At 27.0% G+C, this 17,853-nt stretch overlaps 1 long non-coding RNA gene across 1 annotated transcript in view; it reads left to right on the top strand.

Annotated features, from left to right (window-relative positions):
- The window catches only part of LOC143264511 (uncharacterized), a 31,722-nt gene extending 14,615 nt beyond the window's left edge, over nt 1-17,107 (top strand). Inside the window, exons 2-3 of the long non-coding RNA XR_013038249.1 lie at nt 10,003-10,172; nt 15,751-17,107. This is a non-coding gene — a long non-coding RNA (uncharacterized LOC143264511). The remainder of the gene's footprint in view (nt 1-10,002; nt 10,173-15,750) is intronic.
- Nucleotides 17,108-17,853: the final 746 nt, after the last annotated feature.

Here is a 17,853-nt window from a genome sequence, read left to right as displayed (position 1 = left end):
TATATAAATTGTATACATATAGATCTTTTGATTTAGGTATTTAGAAGTCAAGATCTAAGATTTTGTTTTGATTTTTCGTTAAAGCAGAATTTTAATTAGTTTTAAATCTATTTTGCCCTCGCTAGATTATCATATAGAAATTTTCGTATGAGAATCTTCATATCATTCTTTCTCGGAGGAATAACTATCAGTGTCTTTAGTATTCGGTAATACGCATGCGATATTAATCGTGCGAAAATTGTAGTACACGAAAATGTTCGCATGAATACGAGAATAAGCTTCCATTTCAACTTGCTATGTACATCGATTGTGGGTAAAAAATAGATTACGAAAAGTTCGATAAAAGGTTTGCCCAAACCACGCAAAGGATCCGAAATTTCTGTGAAAAATGTTTCAGGTATCGCGACAGGAAAAAATTACATGTTTGTAGAATTAAGTATTAGTCTTAGTATAAATTTTTTAATCCACAAATAATAAATCAGAATTTTGTAATTTAATTAATTGTTTTTAGAACATTAATAAAAGGTTATTTTTTAGTAGACCTCCATTCGTGAGCTGCGCATGCGTACATCGTATCCTGTTTAAAGATATTTACCAGACATGTACATTTTCTTATGCATGTATAAATTGTTATAAACAAATTGATATACATACATATGTGCATGATATTACTGTTTAAGCTATAATCATACCTTACTTTAAGTTAACTTACTTTAAGATAATTATTTTATCCATTTTAATTTGTTACTTGTTATACATATTTGATTTTGGGACCTTTATATAATACTACACAATTATACGTCTTACTACAGGTCTTAGATCAAAAGCCCATTTCAGGAAGCCTAACATAGAATAATTTTTCTAAAATCGTGGAGTATATAGAACTGATTTCTCGCAAATCAGTTTATCCAAATTATTAAAAGAAAACCTTGAAGAATTTTATTTTTCATAAATACGTTCTGATGTGAAATTGAACTTCGTCGGTCTTACTGTGTCATATTCATATTATAGGGGGAACTATGTAACTATTGATAAGCTAATAAAAAATGTGTTTTTTCCTACCGAACGGAAGTTGCGCTTATCCAAAGTCACGTGTACGCAGATAATACGCTTTTCTTAAGGACACGCGTTTCTAATTACCGTTGATCTTGGTTTTATTTGCTAGTTTAGTCGTATTTCAGATATGATTATAGAACAAAGCATTATGTGTATACGTTTCATCGTTTCCTTTTAATGATAATAACAATAATTCTTAGCTTATTATGCATCATCTGATATAAAAGAGGTTTTGGCGGTTCAGCTAGCTATGGTAGGAAGGCTAGGAAAAGTAAAGGAAAGGGAGAACACGTTTCGTCCGGGACCTGCTATAGTGGACTCATCATAAGTAAGGCGTTCTAGCAGGCCCTTGCCTTAGACGCGGAGATCTAAGGAAAGGATGGACAGGAACTATATGAATAGGAAAGCTCTTTGAGTACTAGCGAGAAAGTCAGTTGTCTCGATCCTATGCGCCGTCTAGTGGCGATGAGTGAGGGAGTGAAACCGCCACAAAGGTTCTTATCAAATAGTGTGTGTACAAAGTGTCCTAAGTAAATGGGTCAAATCATAGTTTTAAAACAGTAGAAAATAAGAAAGAATTTTATTAAACAAAATTGCGTGAATTGACGTATTACATAATGGATGCGTTAGCTGTGTATGTGGAAGTGTAAAAAAATTTGAAGATAATTTTCATCTTCTAAAATACAATATCTGATATTTTGTGGTACTAATCAACATATCTTATTATTATCTGTAAAAGAGTGTTAAGGTATCTTGATCGTGAAGTTATGAGTTCGGAACAGATTTTGATATTTTGTGATAGCCTTTAGTGGGGGTCCTGTTTAAAATATAAGATAAATAATATTCCTAACTTAACGCTTAATGAAGAGTATAGAAATCTTTTCAGAAAAGTATGTAACTACAAATTCCTTTAGCTATATTCTTAAGTCTATAAAGTACTTTAAATTACAACGTTGTTAATTCAATGTTTTGTATTTAGTTAATGCTATCAAGAATTTTTAAACACGTTCTTCAAAGCTATGTACTATCGATTAATTCTTCATTACAATTTATCGAAAAATTTGGCCATGTAAAACCATAAAGAATTTTATACTAGGTCATTATTTTAATTAGATAATAATCAATATTATAGGTTAGGGTATTACCAATTTCATACGTTAAAAAAAGGTATCAAGGCATAATATCAAAACAGTAGTTCTAGATAACTTAAAGAATAAGATATTGTTCTTCACTCTCTTGGATATGATACAATTTTTGTCCGAAACATTTCCTCGTATTATTCATATTTCAAATCCAATCCAAATATTTGCGTGCACTTAAATAAACCAGATATACTGTATACATATGCCAATGTTTAAATCCACGGAAATCGTTCTATAATAATAGTTGACTTGCTATGTGTCCAACTCTAAGAAAATCTCTTTTGAATCTTTAGCACACAACAAAAACGGACGCGAACAATAAGTAAATATCATAAATAATCTCTAACAATGAGTATTATTACTAAATGTATGTCGAAAAACAGAGACTTAAAATGAGAATTGTATGGCACATCAGATTTAACCTCAATTAGTTTAGGTGAAGTGGAATTAAATTTAATTATGTGATTGTAGTTGAGGAATAGCTTTTGGGTAGCAGAAATATTTATAGTCCTCTTCAAATAGTATTATTATTCACAAGCAACAGAAGGGTCAAAATTAAAAATCGATGAAAAATAAAATTTATACATGGATATTTACCTTATAAACAATGATGTTAGTGATCATTTTTTAAGTGTATACATATATGTATACTTTTCGATATTAGGACTGTGAATGTAAAAAGCTTATAAACTTTTAACTAAATGAGATTTTTAATGTGAATAAATGTCTCGCGTACTATTTTATGAGTTAGGTTTTCTGCTTGCTAGGTTTTTTTGTATAAATTATAATTAAAAGGAATAATGTTAAAATAGAAATTTAAGTAATTAAAACAAGAACAAAAATGATCTAAATTAGTCAAAAGGATGTCTAATTAATTATTTAAGTCCTGATACAAATAAAACGTTACATCTAGTATAATAAAATTACCTTATAAAATTTGTAAAACACAATATATAAAATAAAAATTTGTTAAAGTCATTTGAAGTCTTTTTTATTTTTTGTATAGATCATATTATTGTTTTATAAGAAAAAGGAACTCAGTACTACTTTCAAATTATTTTGAATTAGCCCAAAATTAAAAAGTAGTGTTATTGAAGTAGGTGAAGATTAATACTTTATTCAGGGATGTTATGCTTGAAGTGGCCATATTGAAATATTAAACGAAGTTGTTAAAAATATCGTTTACTTTATCTCTTTGATGACCGCATATTTTGATGGAATCTGTAGCACTTATAGCGTTATCTTGCTTATTATATCTAAAAAGAAAGAAGATTAATTGTGGGATTATATTTGAGAGCGTTTATTCTCTGCGCTGTAAAATTATCAATTGGCAAATCGCAATTAACTCAGGACGATAGATAGCAATAAGATAAAGAATAATGAAAGATAAAATGCTAAGCTAAGATATAGAGTATTGAAGTTCTGGTCCAGATTCAAAAATAACATAACCTGATCTTAATTTTTAATTTTTGTTAATATTTGTAATAACATTCTTAATAAAAATTACATTTTTATGAAATATGGAGGACTTATTACTATTTCAAATTTTTAATTTCCAAACTTCCAAATGTCCTAATTTTAACGTTCTAAAATGTTCAAATTTCCACATTTCTGAGTTTTCAGTTTTCCAAAATGTTCACATTCCTAATTTCTTGATTCCTAAAAGCACAAACTTCAAAAATTCTAAATTCATAAAGTCCCAAAATTACCAAAATCTTTAAATTCTAAAATCTTCAAGAGCCAACATTTCTAATATAAATCCTCAAATCTTTCAATATTTAAATTTCCAAGAGCTATGTTTTCAAATACCTAAATTTTCAATTAGTACACCTAACACCAGTTAATATTATATGATTTATAAAAAAGATCATATTGGCACTAATGTCAACTGTGCTTACTAACATAGTCGCGTAACGAATCCGTAATACATTAAGAGGCACATTAATAATTAATACTGCATGTGCAAGTGTATCAAAACAAGCACTTGACCTTGCAGTGAAACGATCATTTCTAAACAAAGTTCTACGACAGCTTTTAACAACTAAAAATAGAATTTCTGAACATTTGTTATAGACAAAAAACTGTTTGGTCTAAACAGCATTTCTATTCGTCACATATCATTTAGAAAATTGTTAATTTAAATTGAGATTAAATTCTTTTCAACGCATAATTTTGATGTAGGTGGTGTAATGATGTATGCTTTCAGTGCATTTTGGAAACTTCCAATTGCAAAAAGGAATAGTGAAAAATATTGAGAAATATTAGAATCAGGTTTACTTTCTTATTTTTAAGAAAATGAAATACGATTCACGTTTGAAAATGATATTTCTATCCACCGCAGTGCAAGCATACAACGTGACTTTTGTTTGTATTTCAAAACGTACTAATTGTGAAATTTCTGTGAAATTCAATTGAATGTAAATAATAATGATATCTATAGATTAGTGAACTTTCAGTAATGTCATCTGTACCAAAATAGGGATAATTCCATTTAAAATCGTAATATTTATGAGGTAAAATATAAGGGAAACATTTTTAAGGGGTACATTTTTAATTATAACTTGAAAACCTTATTTTACATTTGTTTAAAAAGTTGAAGGATTAGAAAAGGATATAACACGAGGTACTATAAAAAAATGAAAATGATTTACCATGTAATTTCGGAAATAAATTCTTAGGAAAAGAGTAGATTCATTTTTCGTCCATTGTTTGCATTCGATGATTAACAGAATAGAGATAGTTACGAATTCTAAACTAGTTATTTGGAAATATAGAAATTTGGTAACAAAAAATTAAAAAGATTGTGTTATTTATAAACATGAAAATTTGGAAATGTAGACTTATATATATTTGGAATTTAGGAACATCAATTTAGGAATGTAGGAACATCAAAAATTTGAAAATTTTGAATTTTGAGAACAATAATAACTTTTCCCAAATTACTAATTATTGCCAGTTGTATGAATATGTATACATATAAGTTTAAACGTCAAAAATGAATTTATCGACGTCGCATAATATTGTTGGAACATATCTCAATTACTTTAATAGCATCTTAGAATGTTAAGCATCTTGGAATGATTAGTATCTTAGAACTTCGCAATTACAACTAAGAAATACAGAGGTCATTCACATTATATGCAATATGGGAAAAGTATATTTTTCTGTCTGAAACTTCTGTGTACCAGTGGCAAATTATTGTAATAAATGTAACGACGAAGTATTTAAATATATGTAAGTTTTAATTGTTACGCACTATTATGAATAAATTGTAATAAATTTTGAAGCATATAATCGCAGAAGAAAATACATCAAATTTAGCTTGTATTCAATAGTTAACAGAAAAAATATTTATTTTATATTGGTATAACGTTTTACTTTCCTTCCATTCATATTATATTAGAAGTTATGTACTACCAATTTTTTTACTACAATTTTTTTTGTAACATTAACCAATTTTGTAACTTTTGAATTTTTACTATTGTGATAAAACCATTTTAAAAATCGCAGTATTGAAATTTCAATATGGCCGACACGTTCCCCGCCACGAAAATGTCTGGTGAATACTAAAGAACAAACTATGTAAAGAAAATAAAAAATATTCGACGAATTGTAAACCGTTATTTTTAACGAAATAATGGAGTTATCAAAAATTTAATCGCAACATTATTAATAGTATCTAAGCCTTAGAATGATTTAAACTTTTTCCGGATAAATAATCCAGTTAATTAATCATGATGGAATTTTCCATTTAATTAATCGTAATGTAGTAGCAATTTACATAATACATGATATCATTTTACACGATATTGCAAAGGATAAGAGCAATAGTATTAGCTATAACCGTAAGTCAGCATAAAATGAAGTGAACTTATAATTTTTATCAGCAATGTATTATCAACTGTTCAGTAGTCATTTGAAACAGTAGACGTTTATAAACACTCTCTATGTAAGTGAAACCAATCATGTTACACGAAGAAATACGTGTAGTCTTTTTTGTTAGATTCATACGAAATAAGAGATGTCTTTTTCGTCTCATGTAACGTGTTTTGTTAATGTAAGTAAATAAGGTAAATAAGGTTCGTGCGATGAGATATGTTGACAAGGCCACACCTCTACAATTCTTCCAAGCTATAAATATGATGCAATTAGATATAGATCCTATATTGTGTATCCTATACTGCCAATAAACAGATATTTAGTGTTATCTATAATATTGGGACACATAATAGAATAAATATTTTTTCACCTGTTCGTATATTGCAAACATTTTAGTATAGAAAAAGAATTGTTTTGACATGCTCTAAGGTTAGAGATGCTGTTCTTAATTTGTAGTATAAAGATGTAAAAGATTAGTCGAGAATTTATTGTTAATTTGTTATTCAATCGGAGAAAAATTTATGCATGCAGTAAAATAAAGTTGGCGGAGTAAATAAAAATTTAAATATTATTATTAATATAAATCAATGAGTGTTTGAAGTACCATTTTTAAATGACATTTGTAATAGACTTATTACTATATTTGGATCAGATGTTTTGATGAAAGCACTGACGTAATTAAATTATAATTAAGGCTTGACATAATAAGGATTACCTTGACTCCTCCAGAAAACTACAAAATTTTTATAAATTTCCTATTATCCAAATATTTTATTTTCAAAATTTGCAATTTCTGAATTTCTATATTTCTAAATCCTTACTTTCCAAGTTTTCAAATTCCCAATTTATCAAATTTTTCAAATTTTCAAGTTACCAAATTCTCAAATTTCCAAATCTCAATTTCAAAATGTTTCAGTTCCTAAATTTTCAAGTTTTCAAACTCTCAAATTTTCAAATTTTCATAATTTTGATAATTTTCATAATTTTCCAACTTTCTAAGTTTACCAATTTTTAAATTCGTAATTCCTTAATTTCCAATTTCCTATAGCGTCAAATAGTAAAATTCCCAAATTCCTAATTTCCCAACATCCAATTTCGAAATTTCAAAAACATTTGAGAAAGAAATTTTCAAATCCTGTTTGCAGTAAACTACAATAAAACGTGTCTTATCCGAAACGAAAATCCTAGTTACTCTTAAGAGTGCAAGTATTTGTACGAGGGGAAATTGAAAAGTAAAGAAACATTTGAGAAATGTATTCTAATTACAAAAATGTGAAACATACCTTATTTTCCTACCTACTTGGACCTCAATACACTTTTCCAACGGTTTACAAGTTTCTTGATTCCGTCAGAAAAAATGTTTTTCAGTTGCATCTGCAACCAATTAAATCTCTTTACTCTTTTACTTCCCCTCGTATAATTAAGCTAAATTCAACTTTATTATTTCAATTTAAATAAATTGAATGTTTGAATTCTTTTCATTCGTTCTATCGTTGCATATTATTAATATTTCTTCAGTGAGTTTATTTGTTTAATTTCTGTGGATTTAAAATATTAAAATCTAGTTTGTCATTAGTTGAAACATTTTTCTTAAGTAGTCGAATAGATTTGATAAAACGGATTACAGCTAAATCTAGGATACTTCAATTTGAATTAAGAATAAGGACACAATAAGCGATAAAAGCAAATAAATGTAGATTCAAAATCTAAAATATCTGATAAAAATCCAGATGATAACTTAAACTCATCAGCATATATTGTCCCATTAATTTTATTACGAAACGTTACTTTACTATTACTATAATACGCTAGTCAATAATAAAATTTGGTTTATATTATAGCAAACAAAAACATTTCGACGAAGTTTTAAGTTAATCAATATTTCTTTTATTGAAAGAATATTTAAATCGTCATAATCAAATTGACTTGAGATCAAGTGCAATCCAATAACCTTCACTACGAAACCTTGAATGCGAAAAATTTGAAACTATGTGGTAATTGATGCAAATGATGAAATAACTATAGTTACTGTAGATTTACAGTAATTACTACCAAATAATTAATAGTATTATTATCATGTTCTGCCAGACGTTTTTCGTTTAGCAGTTTGATATAGTGCAGTCAAAAATGTTACTATGTACGAAACACTCAAATCATCATTCTGCAGATTTTTTTAGACATTTGATTACAAACAGCTCCACATGTCTGTAATTTTGTTGGCAGAATGATACGTTACTATCATGAATACCAGCACCATATCAACGCAGTAGCTATACCGTATGCATTCCTGCTAGGAACTTCCTGAAAATGAATCTGCACAACACTGAAAACAAACTAACGATAACTTTATTTACATCTCCATTGACTTGTAATAGTAATGAATACGAATATCCTTATGTAATGTTCCTCTCGTTGTTTCGTTTTCATATGACGATTAACGACAATGAGCAATACAAGTTAATGTTCTGTGTTCAAGATAACAATGTTACAAGTTCTTGAAGTACTTTTGATCCAACCTATTGCGTTCTAATAATATAAATATGTCATCCTTCTTTTAAGTTAAAATCTTACGAAATATGTCCTTGAAAAAAAATTGTTAACTATCATATTTGTTCCTTCAATTCAAATAAATATTTTTGCATATTACTGAAGATAATGTTGCTTGGAAACAAAGTTAGGTTAGGTTTAAAGACAGAGGTATTTAAAAGAGAAACGTTTAAAGCAAAAATTCTTATATAATTGCTGTTTTAATTTAAAATCGAAACTAGAACAGGTTTAGTTTCTTCTGCGAATTGGGAACGCTGGAAAAGTTTTACCGGATCTTCTAAGATTTTCTTTTTATAGCAAATACTGCTATGCTCTATAAGGGAACAAGGAAACTTGTTTTTACACTCTACAAAAGTTCAATCATTTCAACAAATAAACTTATCGCTGCTATACTAAAAGCAGAACAGTTTACATTTTGTGTTTATTTCGATATCAAGATGTTTAAAGCTGTAGTAAACAATTGTTACGTAATAGCCCGTACGTGCAATCATTTTTTAATTATATAAATTTTGATATACTGTAACAGTTTCATATTTGATGCTTTATAAGCGTTGTTATACTCACTTTCTATGTGTATTATTTCATATGGTATGCTAAAGCAATTTTCTTTACATTCTAATTTCACTTTTTGCGGTTGGTGTAATATTATGGAAAAAGTACAAAGTTTTTATTATTTATAAACTTATCATTTTTTTGGACAAAATTTGTGGATAGGAACTCATTAACTAGTTGTCAAAATTAAAAGAATTGTATAAAATAAAAATTGTATTAAATAATTAATTATAAAAAATTAACTTATATTTCAAATTTCAAAAATTTGATAATAATACAATTTTTTAGTATGTAAAGTAAATAATAATAATTGTTATAATAATCATATATAAATTAAATGAATAATAATAATTATTATTATGTAAGAATTATATGCATAGTAATAAGAACACTTTCTAAATTTCTTAATACAATTTTAGTATAATTACGGAATTTATAAACAAAAATTCATTGTCCTAAAAAATTGAAAAAATTGTGTTTAATAAAATATTAACAGATTGTAATTCAAACAAGAATTGGAAAATAATAAAATTCTTTTTTATGCTTTTTTTCAAACACGATAAAAAACAATCAATTTCTTTAACTATTATTATATTTTTTTAAAACATGTCTTTCATATAATTGTCTAATTTACAGAATAAACTCATTGCTTCCAGTAAAAATATCAAGGAAAAATATGTTAACATCGAAATGATAAAATTGTTTTTCATAAAATTCCAGCAATGTTTTAAGAACAAAGCTATTACTTATTTTTCATGAATCTTTCTGTGATACTAGATTCAGATAATTTTAGATACGCAAGTTTTGAATTTGTTTATTTTTACAGATAATGAAAGATAACCCAATTACATAGTTCTTGAAACATTTGAAAATTACCTTTGTACTGTTTTCGAAAATGGACCACTTGGTGACCGAAACTTATCTCTAATATGTACATACATTTCTGTTAGTGAAGATAAACATACAGTCGGAAACAGAAGCATTCGTACAGAAAAGGTATGGTATTAAAATGCTTTATATTTTTTATGTTATTAACCCTTCGTTGTATAATCCTCTCAGTTTTGTAGACAATTTATTTTTGAATTCTCACAAGTGATGTTACTAAAAAATAATAATAAATAAATATTTTCTATTAAAAAATCTATTTTAAAAAAATGATATTGCATTATAAAAAATTATAACTACAAAAGAAAAAAAATTTTCAGTAAGTTTATTCATTTTGAAAATTGCATGCAAGAAAGGACTATTATACATAGAGAATACTATTACCATATTTATAGAATATAGTTAACCCTTTGCATTCGAAGATAATTTTATTGTTTGCAAATAGCAACTTTAAAACTTATTAATTAAAATGTTAAATAAATTCTTTTGAGGTTATTATTTCTCTACTAATAATTTCCACTATTGTCTGTTTCACTATGTTTATACATACACGAACAATATTACAGAATTAGTTAAATAATGCTTATTTCAAATTATTTCAAATTTTGACGCCTGAGAGGCGTCTCTCGACTACAAAGGATTAACTATTATAGAAAAATGCAGTTTATATGATAGCACACACTATAATAGATACTGTTAAAATGTAGTTATATATTTGTCCAATTTTATTTTTTAATTATTCTATATCATTAGTTCAGTTCGAGGACTTACGAATTTGTTTCTTTTACTTTTCTTTTAGATATGTATGTACATTAATCGAATTTTGTAATATTAACCATGGAGATTTAACATATATAATACACAATTATTATACAATTAAGCACTAACGAATATCTATTTTTATCATGTTTTAACATTAATTTCGTTGAAAGGAGAACAAATTTCCATTTTTGGCAAGTTTCTAACATTGAGTGTTCTACAATTAGGTGCAGCTGCCTTATAGTTTTTTACGTCTTCTGTTTCGTTGTGCCAATTTTATTGCTTACATGTTACAAAATACATATAAATATATATAAATACATTTTACGTAAATGTATAAAAATACATTTGTATGTATTTTGTAACATGCGCCAAATAGTTACAGACAATGTTAAGGATCTTAAATAAAGAATAATTTGAACTGATAAGGAGATCCGTAAAAAGATCAACACGATTTACGATACAAAATCTGTATATTTTAATAAGTTTACTAATTTTTATTTTAAACAAGTGATAAATTTAACTTAATACACTGCTCAAAAGAAATATGGCATAGAAAAATTTTAGGCAAAAATTGGCCAAATTTGACTGACGATAACTCCGTGAAAAATCATTGAAAATTTATGCTCTTTTTCTTCAAATTAAAGCTTGAGATCTCTACTTTAAGACCCTGCAGTTTGATTTTAGATTTGATGCATCCCTACCTCAATAACACCGTAAATGTGAGGTCATGTTTGAAATATTGAAAATTACAAAATTTGACGAAATGCATGGACTTGCCACATTGTTTTTTGGTAATACTGTTTACAGCAGCATAAAGTCCAAACCTTCATCTTTAATTTCCAGTATGTGAAAAACCGTTACCATTTTTTTCCGCAAAGATATAGAACTTTAAAGAAACCCTTGCATTTATGGCATATAACGCCGGCATTAGCATTACCCGAAATGCACCGCGGAGAAGTTGCTGGACAGATTTTGCACATCATATGGCTCTGACAAGAACCTTTTTTTGTGTGTATTTGTGTGCGAGCAAAGCCGCTATGGTAGATAAGGGTAGAATTCGAAGAAAGTCAGCGAACATTGCTTGGGCGAGGCCCGAAAATTCATTATAAATTTGTCTATTGAAGAAGCAAAGACGTATCTGACTTGCTCTTACGATAAAATTATTACATTCGCGAATTAATTATACTTTTACTAACGTGGTTTTGTTCGTCAATTACTGGTAATATTTTTGCGTTCTGTACATCCTGTAACTTTCATTTGTAAATTCGTACAATTTGTAATCAAATTATTTATACATATAAACTTGTTAACCAATCCCGATTTTGCTTTCTTTTATTCAATGTTAGTTTATCAATTAACAGTGCTATATATACAAAAAAGCAATAATTTATTATGTATGAAAAAGTCGCGATCAAGTCATTGTTCTTTTTCCATTTATACTTAACATATCAAGAGAAAAAGGCAATACAACTTCCTATGACAGCAAACTAGCTAAAAATAAAGTGAACTCATAATTTTGATTAGCCAGTATACACAAGGTGTTTCAATTAACCAGTTAAGTGTGTTTGACGACTATATCCGTAATGGAGATGTAGCAGAATTTTGTGTCATAACGACTATATCCGTCATGCGTAAAATTTTGTTACAATTTGATATTTAAGTTGCAATTTTAGCGAAAACTAAATTATATTCGCAAATTATAATATGTTTAAAATGTTTATAGGTCAACACGAAATGAAATAAACAAATAAAAAGTGTAAATGATTTGAGATGGATTCATAAATTCTTGAGAGCTAACTCGTCATCGCTTGGTTATCGCGACACACACTGGTGCGCGCTTTGCAAAAAGATCGTTACAGTTAATTGGTTAAATTTTTATACGAATTATTAAATTATTATACAATTATCTCCTAAAGTAGTCTTTATTAAAAACAGTATAAGTAAAACTCAGTTTCAAGAAGGACATTTTATTATGGATATAAAAGTTGTCCAAATAAAACGCACTGTAAGATTTTAATAAAGACCGTTTTTGTTTTAAATTGTACTAAGTGTTTCTTGTATATTTTGTGTCGTTGCTATTGTTTCCTAAAAAACTATTATGTTCTTATAATCATTGAAAACTTAAAGTCACGAAATGTTTCTTGCATCCGTAACATTTTACGCAGAAGGCCAATCCTGTATTTTACATATTTGAAGGAATCTGAAACTAACAATTGTGCATGTTATATGTGACGTGAAAATTGCGTAAACGGGAGAAAAGGTATACATATGAAATTTAAACGATCATTATTACATTTTCACGTTAATGATACTCTACTATAATTTTCTCATTATATTTGAAGTGGTAATTGTTACTTCCCGATTTCTTATAGTATCTGAAATAATGTTCTTTTTAGAAACGGAAAGGAATGGGGTAAGTCAATGATCTAAGGATCTCATTGCATCACTACAACTTGTTGAATATAAAAAGTTGGTATTTTGTACTTAAATGTTATTAATGAATGTTAATGAATATTAATGAATGGATGTTAATAATGATAATTAATTATTAATATTTGTATAATATTTAATATTGCTATAGTTATGATAATACATCATTAATTTTTTTACAATCTTAATCAGTCAAAGTTTGTATTATATCTTATTCAAATTGATTAATTTTAATAATTTGTTAATTTTAAATTTATTCGTTTTGATAATTTGTTATTTTTAAATTTATTAATTTTTATTTTTATGCAGGTAGTCTCAAAATTTTCGAATACCAATATCATATTGAATATTGTGCTCTGCATCTCATGTAAATACACAGTAAATAATAACAATATAACACGTGATATTAGTTAACGATTAACAAACATTCAAATTTATAAATTTCCAAATTCTCAATTTCTTATTTTAGAATTCTTTAACTTCTTATTTCATTTAGAAAATTTACTAATTTATTAATTTTTAAGGTTCTTGATTCCTACATTTCTTTTGAAAATTTATCAAACAAAACTGAAAGTATTATGATTTAACTGGTTAATTACATTGAAGTTCCTAATTTTATAAAATAAAGTACATTCCTCTTTCATTTTTCAGGTATTGCTTAAACTATACTTAACTTTTTTGTAATATTCACAGACAATGTTCAAAGTGTGTACTACTACGAAAATTTCATAAAAATTGCAAAATCTGATTTCATAGCATTATCTGTTTCGCATTCTTACGTGACACTTTCACATGATTTGTACGTGGGAAAAACAATAGTATTATTCATAACTGTTACATAGCTAAAGACAAAGTGAAATTAATTTTTTCCTATATTTTTTTAAAACACATTTACTATTATATGATGAAAACATGTTATTACATGTATGTCACGTACCAATTAATTAAATAAATATTACGAGCTATTTCAATGTTTCCTTACTTTTAACAGTGCCGCTGTTCAAAATTAAATTAATTAATTATTGATATTGTTTCTACAATGTGCTGCTATTAAAAAATTAATATCCATTATTTTCACGATAATATACTTTTGTACAATATAAATGGAAAAATCAACCAAATAGAACCTAATACCTGTGGTATTTTCTAAATGCTTGCATTTACAAAATGTTTATTTTGAAAACTTTCCTCTATAGTAAGATTCCTAAATTATTGGGTCTATTGAACGAATAAACATTTCGATGTATGCTGTTTTTAGACACGTTTTCTTACGTTTAGTACCAATTGCTTGAATAAACTCCATTGTTTACAAAGCATTCGCTAATTCAACGTGTCGAAATGTACTTGAAAGATTAAATCGAGGCTCGTTGAATCAGTGTTATCGGTTCTTCTTATATCTTCATAAAGATAACGGTACGAGTGTGAAAAAAAGAAAAGATATATTTTTTCAATTTCGACACGTGGGCCGGAAGAAACTAGCCTTTCGATCAAAATAATACGACAATTTCAAACAATTACATTCTTCCTTTTTCTTTTGTAAAAGTTCTAAATTTTTGAAGTTCTCATGTTTCATGATATTTCTATTTATCCATAATAAAATTTGTGCAGCGTAAAGCAAAATGCAAGACAAAGTTACAAATAGTTTACCTAACATCATAAGCTAATTCGTAATATGTAAACTTTGTTAAACGATTGAGTGATTTATAAAAATTTGTTATCTCAGAATGTCATTTTTATCATATTTTTACAAGCGATTCTGTTGTTGTTTGTTCGAAATACGTTTTTAATCTTCTAACTAAATCCCACGTATTTAGCTGCAGCAGTCATTAATGTTACTCCATTCTTGATCTTGTGAAATGACAGAGATAGTAACTGGCCCGGAAGCAAAAAATGTTTCTAAAGAATGATAGCTTGCAGGAACGTATAAAAATGCTGTGTAGAAGAAAGCATTACTATTATTATAGCACAAACAGTGATCTGAGCACTTAAAATACTTTAAAGTCTTTCTACAGAGAATTAATTCCGACACAACACGCGATTTCACATGTACTTCCGATATTCTGACGAAAGCTTAAAATAAAAGTTATTCTGACAAAAAGTTATAAAAGTTATTCTGGCAAAAGGTTAAAATGAAGGTTATTCTAACGAAAAGTAAGAAACTGTTTGTTTTTAACAAAAATCAATTTTCAATCAGTTACAAGTTGTAATATCTGAAATTACCAAAAGTTTTTTCTTCGATAAAAGGTTAAGGGTCTTGACTTTTTTAACTGACGTAATTTTTTATTTCATAGCATAGTAATTGGTATCAAAACGAATTCAACAATAAATTATACAAAAAACATAAACTGTAAAATAACATTTCTGAAAGATTTTAAAGATCAAAAAATTTCTTGACTTAGACAATTCTTCGTTTTTACTTATTGGTTAAATCATTACTGAGTACAGACTTTAGTTGCAATCATACAAATTTAGAATCATTTTGTTTTCTTTATTTCAGGTAACGTGGGCGGTTTTACAGTTACAATGCAAACTGTTCTGAAAACCTAAGTAAGCCACCATAACCTTCAACAAAATTATGAGGATTACCTTAAAATTAGTTAATCATTCTTTAAATATTAATAGGAGACGATAGAAATTTCTAAGTATGTATTTTTACTATTTTTCGTTAAAAATATTCCAAACAACGTGTGATTTTTTATATTAATTATATTAATGTGATGCTGTTACAAAGCTCTCTGTTATAATCTTTTTCGAATCATTGCAATTTTAGTTTAAAAACTATTGTTACTATTAAAATATGTATAATGAAATTATTATTAATATGCTTATTTCTGTGATACTATATTAAAAGTTTATTTTTTGAATTGGTATGAGCAAAAATGCAAATAGAATATTCGTGGGGGTACGTAAATACAATTGCAGTGAAAATTGCAGCACTTTTAGTTTTCTTTTATAATATTTCTGTTCCTATTGATGTATAAGATTTTTAATCCTTCAATTCTTTTTTGGACTAATTCATTAATTAATATCGCGTATTTCGCTTATTCTTTATCGTTACGAATTAAAATAAATTTTAGTCTGCTCAAAATTTAAGCAACAGTTTTGACGTAAGTATATTCATATAAATAAAGAAAACTAAAAGTAAAAGAAGAAATGGTCGTAAAACTAGTTCATTTAGACATGTGTGATGAAATCATTTACGTCAATTTATGTATGTAGCGATAAGTAAGCGTAAACAATTAAGTAAAGATAGTTAACTTATGCCTACTTTCGAAAAGGTCATCATAATTAAAACGTAAAGCGATACTCTTTGCTAACTTTGCAAACAAGAATTTTTCAGGAAAAACACAGATTAATAATGATGATAATATTAAAAATAGTAAGATTCATATAATTCACGATTTCGTAGGTTTTTCGCGGGCATAGCAATCAGAGGATATTAACGAATATGCAGGTGTACTATTATGTACAAAGATACATCGATGCGCTGTATATTTTTTAAATATCTAAATTAAAAAACTATTCAAATACTCAAATTTTCATTTTTCTTAAATAGGAAATTAAAAAATTTTCAAATATTTACTCAAATTTACAAGTATTAAAAATTTCTTTTCCTAAATTTTCAAATTCAAAATCCTCAAATATCAAGACTTTTAAAGCTCCAATAATAAATTTCTGAATTCCGCCAATTTCCAAGTTAATAAATTTCCTAGCTTCCTCATTTTTAAATTAATAAATTATCTAATGTCAAAATCCCTAAATCCCCAAATTTTCAAATTTTAAGTTTTCAATATTGAACATTTCCAGATTCTAAATTTCTAAAATTCTCAAACTCCATTTTTAAATTTCTAACTTTTTAAATTTCCAAATAGAATACAAATTAATTTGTATAATCGTTTCTCAAATTACATACTGGGGAACTGTTGCATATTTTGTCATGTACATTTTATATTTATTTAAAGTAAGATAAATAATTTGAGGATATGTATAACATTTGTGAGAACACCATTTTTCATTTAGCAACATTGAAAAATACATAAAATGTAAAAAATTACATAAAACCAACTGTTAATTTCAGAATTAACAAATTTAAATTAGCAACTTTGATTAAATTGTTTATTTGACACAACAGTATCATATACAGATGAAACAAAATTTAAAAATGATATTTTACATTTTGTGTACTACAACAAGATCTTATATGACAATGTGAAAATTCTAGTTAAAGTATTACAGATACATAGCATATTATTTAATGTACTTCTCTTTGACAATACAAACTATTTAATATTTTTGTGTATAAGAAATATTTAGCTTACTAAATGAACATGCAATAATAAAATTTATATAACAGTGCTATCAAGACCAGCGCGAACGTTTGAAACTGGGTTCCAAAGTTGTGGAACCAGAAGAAACGTGCGGGGAAACTAATTCTCCATTCTAGTCTCCAACTCCTAAATTTCAAATCTCTGAATTACCCAATTTTCAAATATCCAAATTCTCAAGTTCACAGTCCCCAAAATTTTATTCGCAAATTCCTAAATTTTCAAGTGTTAAAATTCGTATACCACCAAAAACCCAAATTTCCAAACTTTCTCAA

Source organism: Megachile rotundata, chromosome 5 (assembly GCF_050947335.1).
Source record: "Megachile rotundata isolate GNS110a chromosome 5, iyMegRotu1, whole genome shotgun sequence".
NCBI lineage: Eukaryota > Metazoa > Arthropoda > Insecta > Hymenoptera > Megachilidae > Megachile > Megachile rotundata.
Note: the sequence above shows the minus strand (reverse complement) of the source record. Positions and strands in the feature narration are given on the sequence as shown.